At 35.0% G+C, this 12510-nt stretch overlaps 1 protein-coding gene across 1 annotated transcript in view; it reads left to right on the top strand.

Annotated features, from left to right (window-relative positions):
- sdk (sidekick cell adhesion molecule) overlaps nucleotides 1-12510 on the top strand; it is a 496543-nt gene that overhangs the window by 238541 nt on the left and 245492 nt on the right. The gene's annotated exons all lie outside the window — the stretch shown is intronic.

The following is a 12510-nucleotide window of genomic DNA, read 5'->3' as shown; positions in this document are numbered from 1 at the left end:
CTTCCAAATTCATCTGCTTCCCCAGGGCAACAACCTTCTCTGTGACAGCCTCAATTATCTCCTCATAGCCATGGAAATCATTCACAAACTGGGGACACAGTTTTTTCCACACACCATTCAAATTTGTCTGTTTCACTTCATCCCAAGCATGCTCAATATTTTGTATGGCATTATAAATGCTATACGATTTCCAAAAGTCTTTGAGGGTTAAGTTCCTGTCTTTTTCAGTTGCCCTGAAAGCCATAGCAAATGTCCTGTGCAGGTAGTGTGCCTTAAAGGAAGCAATAACACCCTGGTCCATAGGCTGCAAAAGGGCTGTGGTGTTTGGTGGAAGGTAAACCACCTTAACATTAGGATGAAAGTCATCCAAGTGGGCAGGGTGACCAGGAGCATTTTCTAGCACTAACAATGCCTTAAAGGGCAGAGGTACTGTACAGACCCTTGGCTGTACAGTACCTCTGAACTTCTGGCACAAAATGGTTGGTAAACCAGTCCTCGAAGATTTGAAGTGTCACCCATGCCTTCTTATTGGACCTCCAGATGACAGGCAGTTGACCCTTCCAAATGTCCTTTAGTGCCCTTGGATTTTCAGCCTGATAAACCAATAAGGACTTCAGTTTTAAGTCGCCAGCAGCATTAGCCCCAAGAATCAAAGTCAGTCTCTCCTTCCCAGCTTTATGGCCTGGTGCTGCCTTCTCCTCATTGGCAATATAAGTACGATTAGGCATACGTTTCCAAAATAGGCCTGTCTCGTCCACATTAAACACTTATTGAACACTGTGGCCCCCCCCCCCCCCCCATTATTTCAGCCAACCCCTCAGGAAACTCACCAGCTGCTTTATCATCACCACTAGCAGCTTCACCTTGCACCTTAAGGTTATGTAAATTGCCATGAGCCTTAAACCGCATTCACCAACCTTTACTAGCATTAAACTCTTCACCTGCATTCGTTTCCCCCCTTTCACTTTTCAATGCCTCAAACAATCTTTTCGCCTTTTTTTGAATTAACATGAGGCTGATTGGGATACGGCGTTGATGCTGGTCTTCCAGTCAAAGAACAAGAAGCCTTTCCATCTCAATCATGAACCTACTACTTTGTTCGTAATCACAGTTGATTTCATGGGTGCCAATCCTTTCACGTGTTCAAGGATGCGAACTTTATCCTTGATAATAGTCCCGACTGTGGTATGACTTAAGTTCAATGTGCAGCCAATGTTCGTTCACTTTTTGCCCTTTTAATAATGTCTAATTTCACTTCTAATGTAATGGCTTTCCTTTTCTTCGACACATTGCCATCGGAAGAGTCTGCCTTACGTTTGGGAGCCATATTGAAGGGTAAAAAGTCGCAAAAAAAAACACAAACACAAAAGTGAGAGAGCGGATGTAAACAAAGCACGCGGTACCCAAAGAGTGTGTGCTGGGACCCAAGCGACGCCACCTCTCCCAAACAAACGCTGCGTAATGGCTTATTCTTTTGCTGTGCTCACAAAGAAGTTCGCCCACGACGTTTGAATTTTACGTTGTGCTGCTTCAAGTCGAAATTTATTTTTTAAATTATTTATAGGATTACCGCCGTAGAGTCGAAATGACGCATGTCGAGGACGATGTAGGTCGAGGACTTCCTGTATATGATTGATTTGTTAAGAGTTTTATGCTACTTGATCACTGTAATAAGTAATTAAAGATAACTGGTATTCACTTCATGTGAATGATATTCACTTCATGTTCAAGATGATATTCACTTCATGTGAATATCATCTTGATGTCTGTTTCCTGAAATTTTTCTTTCCTGAGTTTTTAATAAAGATGGATTATATTCAGCTGAGCTGAGTTTAGTGATTGTAACACAAATTTAAGTTATCACATAAACTCTGTGTCGTAAGAGAACTGTGTTACACAACATAAATGTAAGCCTAAAATTGCAACCATTAAATCCATCTAAAAAAATCCAAAAGTAAGAATAAATGTCTAATAAAGAAATACAATTCTGTGACTTAGATCTACTTAATTATAACATCAACTGTATTGCAAAAATTATTCATCCCATTTTTCTCAAATACTGTGCATAAGTGACAAACCATGTGGCTTTGCTAGGAATAAGGGTGTTAGTAAAAAGAAAGTTTTTATGTTCTTTATATTCTCATTTTGTAATTATGTTTTGAATTTATCTGATCATTTTGAAGACTTTTTCCTTTTAATTAATATATAAGATTTTTAAGGTGATGAGTATATAATAATTTCCTGATGTGCCCTTTGAAGCAGTGGACAGGCACACCCCTTTAGTATTAACACCACTGTTTACATTACTCTACTAGCTTCCTATCAATATTTTTCTTCCAAACTGATCTGTTATTTGTGCTCTCCATTTCTGTCGGATCTTGCATTTCAGACTTCAAGGGTCCTGCTAACCTCACAATCCCTTCTTGATTTTGGACTTCCTTTTGATCTTTTTCTTGCCATTGTATCGCCAAATATCTGTTTCCTAACCTTTTCACTTCTCTCCCCCCCCCATTCAGTAGCGCAGCACCTTAGATTAGCTCTGCTTAGTGCATTTTTAAATTCTAATGTTCTAATGTCAAGTCTTTCAAATATTTTCATTTATACTATCATTATACTACATGCCATCTATTCACTCACTTTTCCACATCTCATATCTGTGGACTCATGGTCTTTAATCAGCTATTTTATTTCTAATCCATGTATTTAATATTCATTCAAACACTGTATTGTGCATAACTAGTTTAGTGTTCAGCTAATTTTTCTGCCCAGGAACATGCTGCTTGTTGGATGATTCTTTTCGTTTCTCATTTCTCCCCATAGTTAGAATAGAATTATTAAGTTTTATGAGAAGATAATTCTTGTAGGAGATAAGTTTTTCTTGCTGCTTGGTTGATTCAGGAGTTTGTGTGTGAGAAAAGTTTGAAGAAAGAAAGTTTCTTTGAACTTTAGTTCTACTTAAAAGAAAAATTAGTTTCTCTTTTGAATTAAAAGAGAGAAATTAATTTTATGCTAAAGTGAAGCTTATTAATTTGGATGAAAAATTTTGTTCTGAACTGTGAACAAATAAATTTGTTGAGAGCATATTGACTTAGGATCTAAGAAGAATTGTTATCGTATTCCTTACCAGTTATCTCTCTGTACATGACATCAGTGAAATACATCAACCTGAACACAAAGACCCAGAATGCAAATACCAAAGGACACTAAAGGATGCATGGAAGAGTAGTATTGAATCTTGGCAATCCAGTAAATGTTCAACCAGGATTTCAAAGAGGAGGAAGTTTATAATAAATTGCAAATAGCTGCATCTTGGTTTCTTGAGGACAATGGTACTTGAGCCAAACATCAACAATGATAATTAACATACAAACTGCTGTGTTGTTGAAAAATATGATTGGTCTGCAGTCAGCAGTTCCTGATGTGGAATCACACTACATCCTTTCAGGGCCGGTATGAGAGTATCTAATGCCCCTAGGCAAAGAAAATTTAGGCCCCCCTATACATTGTCTCTATGCAGTAATTAGTGCAATTTTGTTTGATACCCAAATTCGATTAGTGCTCCTCTAAAATTCGATTAGTGCTCCTATATACATCTTAAAAATAAATGTTACAGATTTTAAAAATTTTCTATCTATACATTTTTATGCCTAACTATTTTAAAAAATCACTCGCCAGAATGAAATAATTTAGTTACCGATGTAAAACATTTTACAAAGTTATTTTTAATGGTATACTACACTACTTCTATGTACACTATGTATACCAGGGTTTCCCAAACTGGTTATGCAAGAAGTTCCTGGAATTTGTCATTTTAGTTTTCTAAGCATTTTTTATGAATAAATATTTTATAGTGGAAATATTCTGAGGAGAATAATATTCAAGAATATGTCGAAAAGCTCAGACCCAGAACGCCTAATAACATTTGTGTATCGTTAATTTTCACACATCGAAACCATTCAACATTATTATTATTAAACAAGACCTCATGGAGTCAAATACTCATCTGGGAGGTCCTTTTATCACACACACATCTCATCATACCATGTCTTAAACACACTCAAACTCATTGCAGACACCACACTCTCAGGCAAGGCATTCCAATCATTCACAACTCTGCACGAAAAAAACCTGCCTCTCGCTCCCCTACTCACACCCTCTTTATACAGTTTCCAGGAAGGACCTCTGGTTCTCCCTTGATCTCCCACTATTCTCTGTAGAACTTCTCCACCATTGATCTTATAACAACCCCTTACCAACTTGTGGGTCTCTATCATATCTCCCCTCTTCCTTCTCTCCACCAGACTCTGCAAATTACATCTTCTCAATCTTTCCTCATACTCAACATTCCAGAGGTCAAAATCTATATTAGTCAGTTGTCTTTGGACCCTTTCCAACATCTCTTCATCCTTCTGAAAACCCAGTGACCAAATCTGAGCACAATAGTCCATGTGTGGCCTAATCAAAGCCTTATACAATGGAACAAGAATCTCCCTACTTCTACACGTCAGTGTCCTCCGCATCATTCCCAGAAGTCTTTGTGTTGTCTTCACAATTTTGGCGATGTGTCCCCTAAATTTTAGATCCTTATCCACTATCACCCCCAGATATCTCTTATTTCCTCTACCTCCAACAATATATTCTCACCAAGCATAAATTCTGCATCCCATCTTTGTTTTCCAAATTTTAAAACCTTACATTTTGCAACATTGAACTCACATCCCCATTTTCTTGCGCAATCACTCAATTTATTCAAGTCTTCTTGCAAGGCCACAACATCTTCACTACTCTTTATGGTTCGTCCCAACTTTGCATCATCTGCAAACAACTGAATATCTCCATCCAAATCTTCACCAATATCATTAATATACAAGTTAAATAGTAATGGCCATAAAACAGACCCTGAGGCACTCCACTAGTGACTTTCCTTTTCCTGGATATCACACCCCATACACAACTTGTTGATACCTATCAGATAGCCAGTGTCCAATCCAATGCACTAATCTAATATCCAACTCAACTCCCCATACACCCCATCTGCTCTAGTTTGATTGTCAATTTATCATGAGGTACTCTATCAAAAGCTTTTGTGAAATCCAAGTATATTACTGTGTATCCTTCTCCTCTGTCCAAGGAAGCAGTCACTTTATTGTAATAAGTAAGTAGATTACTAAAACATGACCTCCCTTTAGCAAATCCATGCTGTCCATCAAAGATTATACCATTGTTGTCAACCCAACTCTGGATCCTAGTTCTCACAAGCTTCTCCAACAACTTAACCACAACACCTGACACACAGATAGGCCTATAGTTTGATGCTTGAGTTCGATCACCTCCTTTATGAAGTGGCACAATCTTGCCCTCCTTCCACTCTTTAGGAACTTGACCAAGTGCAAGACTCGTATTAAAAAAATATGTCAAGGCAGGTGTCAACTCTCTGGCACTTTCCTTCAGAATGCACGGTGATATATTATCAAGTCCCACAGCCTTATTTATATCTAGTTTACTCAACTCCCCATACACCTCTTGCTCACTTACAGTCAGTCTCTCCTCCCCATCATCAACTGCTCTCAATCTCTCCATGAAGTCACATTCACAAGATTGAAAGATCTTTATGAACTGCTCATTAAGTATCTCCACCACACATTGTACAACAGCTGTCTTTATACCATTTCCTCCAGTCAATATCATCCTTCCATAATCATGCTTTCTTTTGCTGGCTACACATCGAAAGAACTCCCTAGGATACTTTTTGGCTTCATTAGCTAACTGCTGTTCATACCTCTCTTTAGCTACTCTCACCAACCAAGTCACCCTCCTTGTCTGGCCTTTGTAGACCTCATGAAATTGGTTACTTCCACTTTTCTTATGCTGCCTCCACAATGCCCTTTTTCTCTGTATCGCATGCTTGATCTCTTTATTCATCCATCTCACACCTACTTTATTTAACCTTCTCACCCGTGGAATACATTTAGACATTGCGTCTACTAAATAGTTTTGAAAATCCCCCTAGCTGCATTGATCTCTTTTCTAGCTAACTTCTCATTCCATGCTACACCTGCAAGCTGTCTCCTGAGCTCTTCATAATTACCCCCTTGTAGTTCCACATATGCCCTTTTTTCACAGGATTCCTTGCACTGCTGGCAACCACCCAGGTAATCACCTCATGATCACTTTCACCAATTGGTGGATGATTTGACACCTCATTTATAATTACATCCTCTGATGAGATGACCAAATCCAAGACCCTTAATCCTCGTGTGCCTTCTGTTACATACTGCCTGAGGTAGTTATCCCTCAAAAACTCAAGAAACTCATTTTCTTTACTTCCAGTTGCTATATCTTCATTCCAGTCTATATTGCCATAATTAAAATCACCCATAATGATCACCCTTTTCTTATTTGCTTGGCTTATTTGACTATACATTTCACTATCACCACCATCCACATTACCAGGTCTATAACAACATCCCACCAAGTATTTGATTCTATTCACCTCTATCTCGCATCATAGTGTCTCAAAACCACTGGCACTATTTCCGTCTTGCATCTCTACCTTGTATGGACATAACTCTTTCTCTATCATCAATAGCACTCCCCCCTCCCTTTTTACCCCTTCTATCCTCACAAAACACATCATACCTTTCCATCTCTATTCCTGTTAGGATGTTGTCCTCATCTAACCATGTCTCACTTATTCTGACAATCTTTGGGTGAACAGACGCAATTAGTGCAACCATTTCATCCGCCTTGTTTCTTATACTTCTAGCATTGGTATACAAACATTTGGGAAAGAGAATACCGCTGTTTATGATCGGTCTTAAAAATTGCCTGCAAGCAGATTATAACGATCGGTGGCATCCTCTGTTCTCAAAACTGAAGGAAATGACATCTGTGTAGCAAATGTCAGTGACCAAGTGGCATATTTTTAAACATGGAAATATTCATGAATTATCGTTAATTTTCACACATAGAAATCTTTCAACAATCGGGAAAGAGAATACCGCTGTTTATGACCGATCATAAAAATTGCCTGCAAGCCGATTACAACAAATGGCTGTGTATAATATTTTTCATAGAAGTGAAGTTTTTAAGCAGCAATGTAGAGGCTGACCCTGATGAATAGAGAAGCAGTAAAATTTGCAGAAGAGTAGAAGAGGCAATAGGGCCATACCGTCGGTTGTATGAAAAAAAAAAAAAAAAAGCCTGCCAAACTACGTTAGCTCAATTCTTTGTTAAGAAGTAGAATAATAAAATTTATATTCTGAATATGTTTTATTGTCTTTCAGCTTCATGATTTTACTTTAGCTATGCCCTGAGACATACTTTAATTCTTCTATGAAAAAATTAAGGTTCAAAAAAGAAATTTGAGGAACGAATTATACGTTTTCCAATAGGTTATTATGTTCGATTAGTGCGTTTTCTATTAATGCGCTGTTTTAAAGAATGCATTAAGCGTACTAATCGAGGGATTGCTATTCTAGTAGCAAGGCTTATACGTTGGTCATACATAACTGGTAATTAGTTTACGGAATTAACAACGCATATAAAGTATATTAATTAAAGGTAACTTTAATGAATAACTTCTATATTTCTGCAACGTCACATTGCCATCTTCAGGAACATAAAGATATGGTATGTGCACGCAGGCATTATTACAAAGCAAATGAGGAGGAAAGCAAGAAACTAATATTGTTCCTAAAGTCCTAATGGTGTCCTCTGGCGGGCTAATTTGGTAGTCTTGGCAGTTGGGCTGAAGTTCTTATAATGTAAGTCTCCCAAATTTGGGATAGTTTCATGCACCCAAATTTGTTGAGGTTAGGAACGTTTTTTAGAGCTGCTGAAGATTCTTTGAATAATCTTTCGTATTTAAACTTGCTGCGATGAATTATTTTTGTTTTCTTCCAACGAATTTTATGGTGGGTATCTAAGGCATGGTCTGCCAGCCCAGAGCGACTGTACTGGTGAAACCGGATGTAGTCTTGGTGTTCTGAAATCCTGATATTTGTTGTTCTGCCTGTTTGGCCAAAGTAAGACAATTTACAGCTGCAAGAGACCTGGTATACACCAGGTAGGTCTAGGGGAAGTGGTTGGTCTTTGGTAGTCGGATAAGGGATGCCAACTTTTTATATGGTCTGTAACAGGAAGTAAGGTCATATTTTTTGAGGATATTGGTTATTTTCTCAGAGATGCCCTGGATGTAGGGGATATCATCTAAGGAGGAAAATACTTCCTCCTTAGATGACAGGACATCTAAGGAGGAAGTATTTTCTGGAATTCGCCGTGCTATTATTTGTAATTCACTACATAAATCTGTTCCATCAGTATCTCTAGAATTATCATGCGTTAAATAATTTTCCAATATCAAACATTCTTTAAGCAGTTCTGCTGAAGTAATTTTTTGAAATTCATATATATTTAAAAGAAAACTAAACTTTTCGTTAATTGTAGACATGCTTGAATTTTTCATCAACTGATGCAACTGCGGTATCAATAATTGAAAAATAAAAATCTATCTGAAATTTTTGTTTAAAATCTCTTATGAATTCATCCTCTGCTTCATACACAAATTGTTTCTTTTTTTTTCTAAGTCTAACTGTTTCTTGTTCAAAATTAGGCATTACACCTAAGACCTCAGCAATTTTTTCCGCATCTGTTAACATCTTTTCAAATTCATCCTCATTTCGGATTTTCATTAAGAAATTCTTTGTATCATTAATACAATTTATGACACCATTTATATCAATGCTCCGTGTTAGTAAAGTTTATTTCAAAAAGTATATTATACCACATTACTAAGGATGTGATAAATTTGAACTTCCTTAAAGTTTTAAGAAGACTATTTTGCTTCTAATTTCAAGGTATTTCCACTTAATCCACATAAACTATCATCTTGAGATATTTCTTGCAGTGCTTCGCAAACATCAGACAAATTATATCTTAGGGGCTTTAATGAGTCAATTCGACCCTCTCATCATGTATCACAGACTGGTTTGAATGTAAAATTACTTATGTGTCTTTCGAGGTATTCCCATCGACGAGTCGAACCGGAAAAAAATACATATAGCGATGTACTGCGTCAAAAAATGCTGTGGCATCTAAAGTATTAGCAGTGCAATTTAATGAATGTGAACTACAGGGTACATACATTGCTCTCGGGTTCATATTTGAAATTCGTCGCTGCACTCCTTTTACATCACCTTTCATATTACTGGTGTTATCGTATCCTTGACCTCGTAAATCTTGTATCGGTAATGAAAATTTTTCTAGAGTTCCTAGTATTTCATTTGATAAAAATTCTCCAGTGGTATTTTTTATTTCTATAAATCCCAAAAAGTGAAAGAAGATGTTTATTATTTCATTTTGAATATCTTTGCCAAGATAATGCACATATGTATGTTTATCTTTTATTCTTTGAAGATGTTCATTCATTATTGGGTCAAACTTGGCTAGAAATTCGACAAATTTCAAAAAATTTCCGTTTCCATGTGAAAACAATGTCTCATTCGTTCCTTGAAATGATACATTTTGAATAGCTAACGTCTAAACTAAAGCAAAGAATCATTCTAATATTTGCACCCAATGTTTCTCCTCTTTTCTAATAACTAGCAAGTTTCTTCATCAATGGTTTTCTTTTCTTTTATTTGAATTTCTAATTCTTTCCACTTATGGTAAGTTTCAACGTGTCTCTGACTTTTTTCATGCGCAACTAAAATAGAAGCAGCATTTTTCCAGTCCCGCAATCCAGATTCAGCAAGGTTAATCCGCCATTGATGAAATAATAAACAGCAGAGGCAAAATGCAGAATCCGTGGATTTTGAATACAATAACCACAAATGCTGCATTGTCTCGTCGTTAAATAGTCTTAGAGTATAATAAGTCATTGAAAATCTTCTATTATTGTTCTTTCGGAAAATCTAAATTATGGATCTGTTCAGGTCCATGTTCAACTAATAGTTGACATAATTGATTGAATTTTACAGGACAACAAGTTGCTGGATCATTATCATTTAAATTTGTAAAATCAAATCCTTTTATGATTGGATCTGTAGAACAACCAGCTTCAGAATCAACAATACTCATATAATCTGTAGTTTTCCCCTTCGATGTTTTAATCCAATTTTTGGTATCTGTAGAATTCTCCTCCAATTCATTAATCGAAACTATGGACAAATTATCCAACGAATAATCTTGAAGATTTTCTTGTTGTATGCGATTATGATCTTCTCAGCAAAGATATTTTAAAAATGCACCTTCTTGTTTTTTCAATCTTTCTTCCTTTTCCACTTTACTTTTGCGATATTGAAAACCTGATTTTTTTTTTTATCCATTTTCAAAATCCAATAACTGAAATATTTATAAATAAAAATAAACTTAATTATAAAAAATATGGACTTTAAACTATTCGGTAATTCACAAATAAATTTTTCTACATTTACTTAATGAAGTATTTATCAATTATATATATATACCTTATAAGTTATAACTGTATAACTCATCTATCATACATTTATAATCTAATAATTCAGCAATATCATTTTCTATGAACATAATTGACAAATTTCTCAAATGCATCTGACTTAATGAATTCTGTAAATATTTTTAACCCGTTTAAGTACAGAAAATGAGCTTTCACCGCTAGCATTACAAACAGGCAGTGTCCAGGGCTGCATTTATGCTTTTGGAGGCCCGAGGCGCAACATCATTATGAGGCACTTTTTTTTAGTTTATTGAAAATAAAAGTCAACATTTCCATAATAACTAATTTTAATAACACAATACAACATTGGTATACATATATTTGCATTTTAAAAAAAGAAAAATTAATCAGTTCAAATTTAAATTAAAAAAAAAAAACAATAAATAAAAAAAATTTTTTTTTCTGGCTTTGGTTTTAGGAAATCTGTCTATAATGTCATCATAATTAATCGAGTCCATTATATCTGATTCAATGCATAATAACGACAGGTTACTTGTTTTATTTTGGTGCAAGTTGCTTCTTAAATAATTTTTCATTCGTTCAACACTGAAAAATGATCATAGTTGCTACAAAAATTCTGAATGCCGAAAAAATGTTAAAAGGTATGGCAATAATTTAGTATAAGGATAAAAGTTATTTAAAAAAAAAAAATTTAAATGCACTCAAATTAAGCTTGCTAATCAAGGTAAAAATAGAAACTTCATCAACTGAAAAGTTCAGATATTCTCACTAAAAATAAAAATATTGAATTTACGGTAATCAAAATTGTAGCAAAAATCATTATATTTATGGAATTACAACATGGACTTAAATATAAATATAAAACGTTTCAGTTTGCAGTAACATGCACAGTATGCTTCCCTGGTTGGCAGAATGGTTAACGTATCTGCTTTCCAACCACCCAACTTTAGGTGAATGGTAAATTTTGTCTCCTAGTGAGAGACCACCTTACTTACTGGAGGCTTGGGATTCACATAAAAAGCATATATATATATATATATATATATATAGGATTAATTCAGTTCCAATTTATCGCACAATTGTTAAGATTTATTCAACTCCAGATTTTTTTAAGTTGCAGTAATAATCATAATAATTCCAGCTTTAGTTAAAACATAGAGGCAATCAATAGTAACGATAACTTGCTATGCTCGCTAACATCCACTTTTTTACTCGACATTTTATCCTAAAATACTGGAATCTTGATCCACAAAAAAATGAACTGAAAAATCAATTTAATTTATAAATAATAATGAAATTTGAAAATCAAATGCTCGGTTTATGTGATATGGAAACTGCTCTTACCCACTAATTAATACAAATAGCAGCAGCACACAAAAACAACGTCTGTTGTCTCAGAAACGTGTTTCAAAATGATCGAAAATTCAATACTCAGCGATCTGTTCTTTCCTAACAGGATTCTGAGAAATCACAGGGTGAAATATTCTTAAGAATGCTATGGATTAAATTGACCATATATTTAATCTCTGGATTAAACTGCTAAGTCAGTGATTGGTCAACACAAGTCAAACATTTACAAAGAAAAAATTTCCAGAGAAGGAGATTGGAATTTAGTAATATTGATAAGAACAATAGTCCAGATAGTTCAGAAGCGAAAACCATCTGTGACAAAATGAAACTAGTTTATTTAATTAAAAACACAAAAATACAACCAATTTATTAAATATATCTTTATAGAGTGTTCATAATTAAAAGGACTCTAATAATAATAATAGATTTCCATGGATGTGTCTCATCTTGTTTTGGTATTATCAAAATTATCAAGTTATTCTGAAGCATTATGAATTTTGCTATTTTATTATTATGCTGCTAATATTTTTTCAAATCTATTTGCAAATATACTCAAAATCCCTTTGACCTAATAAAAATGTAGGATGCTGATGAAACGTCATCAACATTCTATCTGTTAAAATGCAATAATACAAAAAGTGTCAGTAGACTGCTTTATTTGTGTTACATTTCTTTTTCATTGTATGACTTTTAACATAATTTAGTGTTTTTTTTCCCATTTA

The sequence above is a fragment of the Typopeltis vanoorti genome, chromosome 17, assembly GCF_054136105.1.
Source record: "Typopeltis vanoorti isolate ZY-2024b chromosome 17, IOZ_Tvanoo_1.0, whole genome shotgun sequence".
Classification (NCBI taxonomy): Eukaryota; Metazoa; Arthropoda; class Arachnida; order Uropygi; family Thelyphonidae; genus Typopeltis; species Typopeltis vanoorti.
Note: the sequence above shows the minus strand (reverse complement) of the source record. Positions and strands in the feature narration are given on the sequence as shown.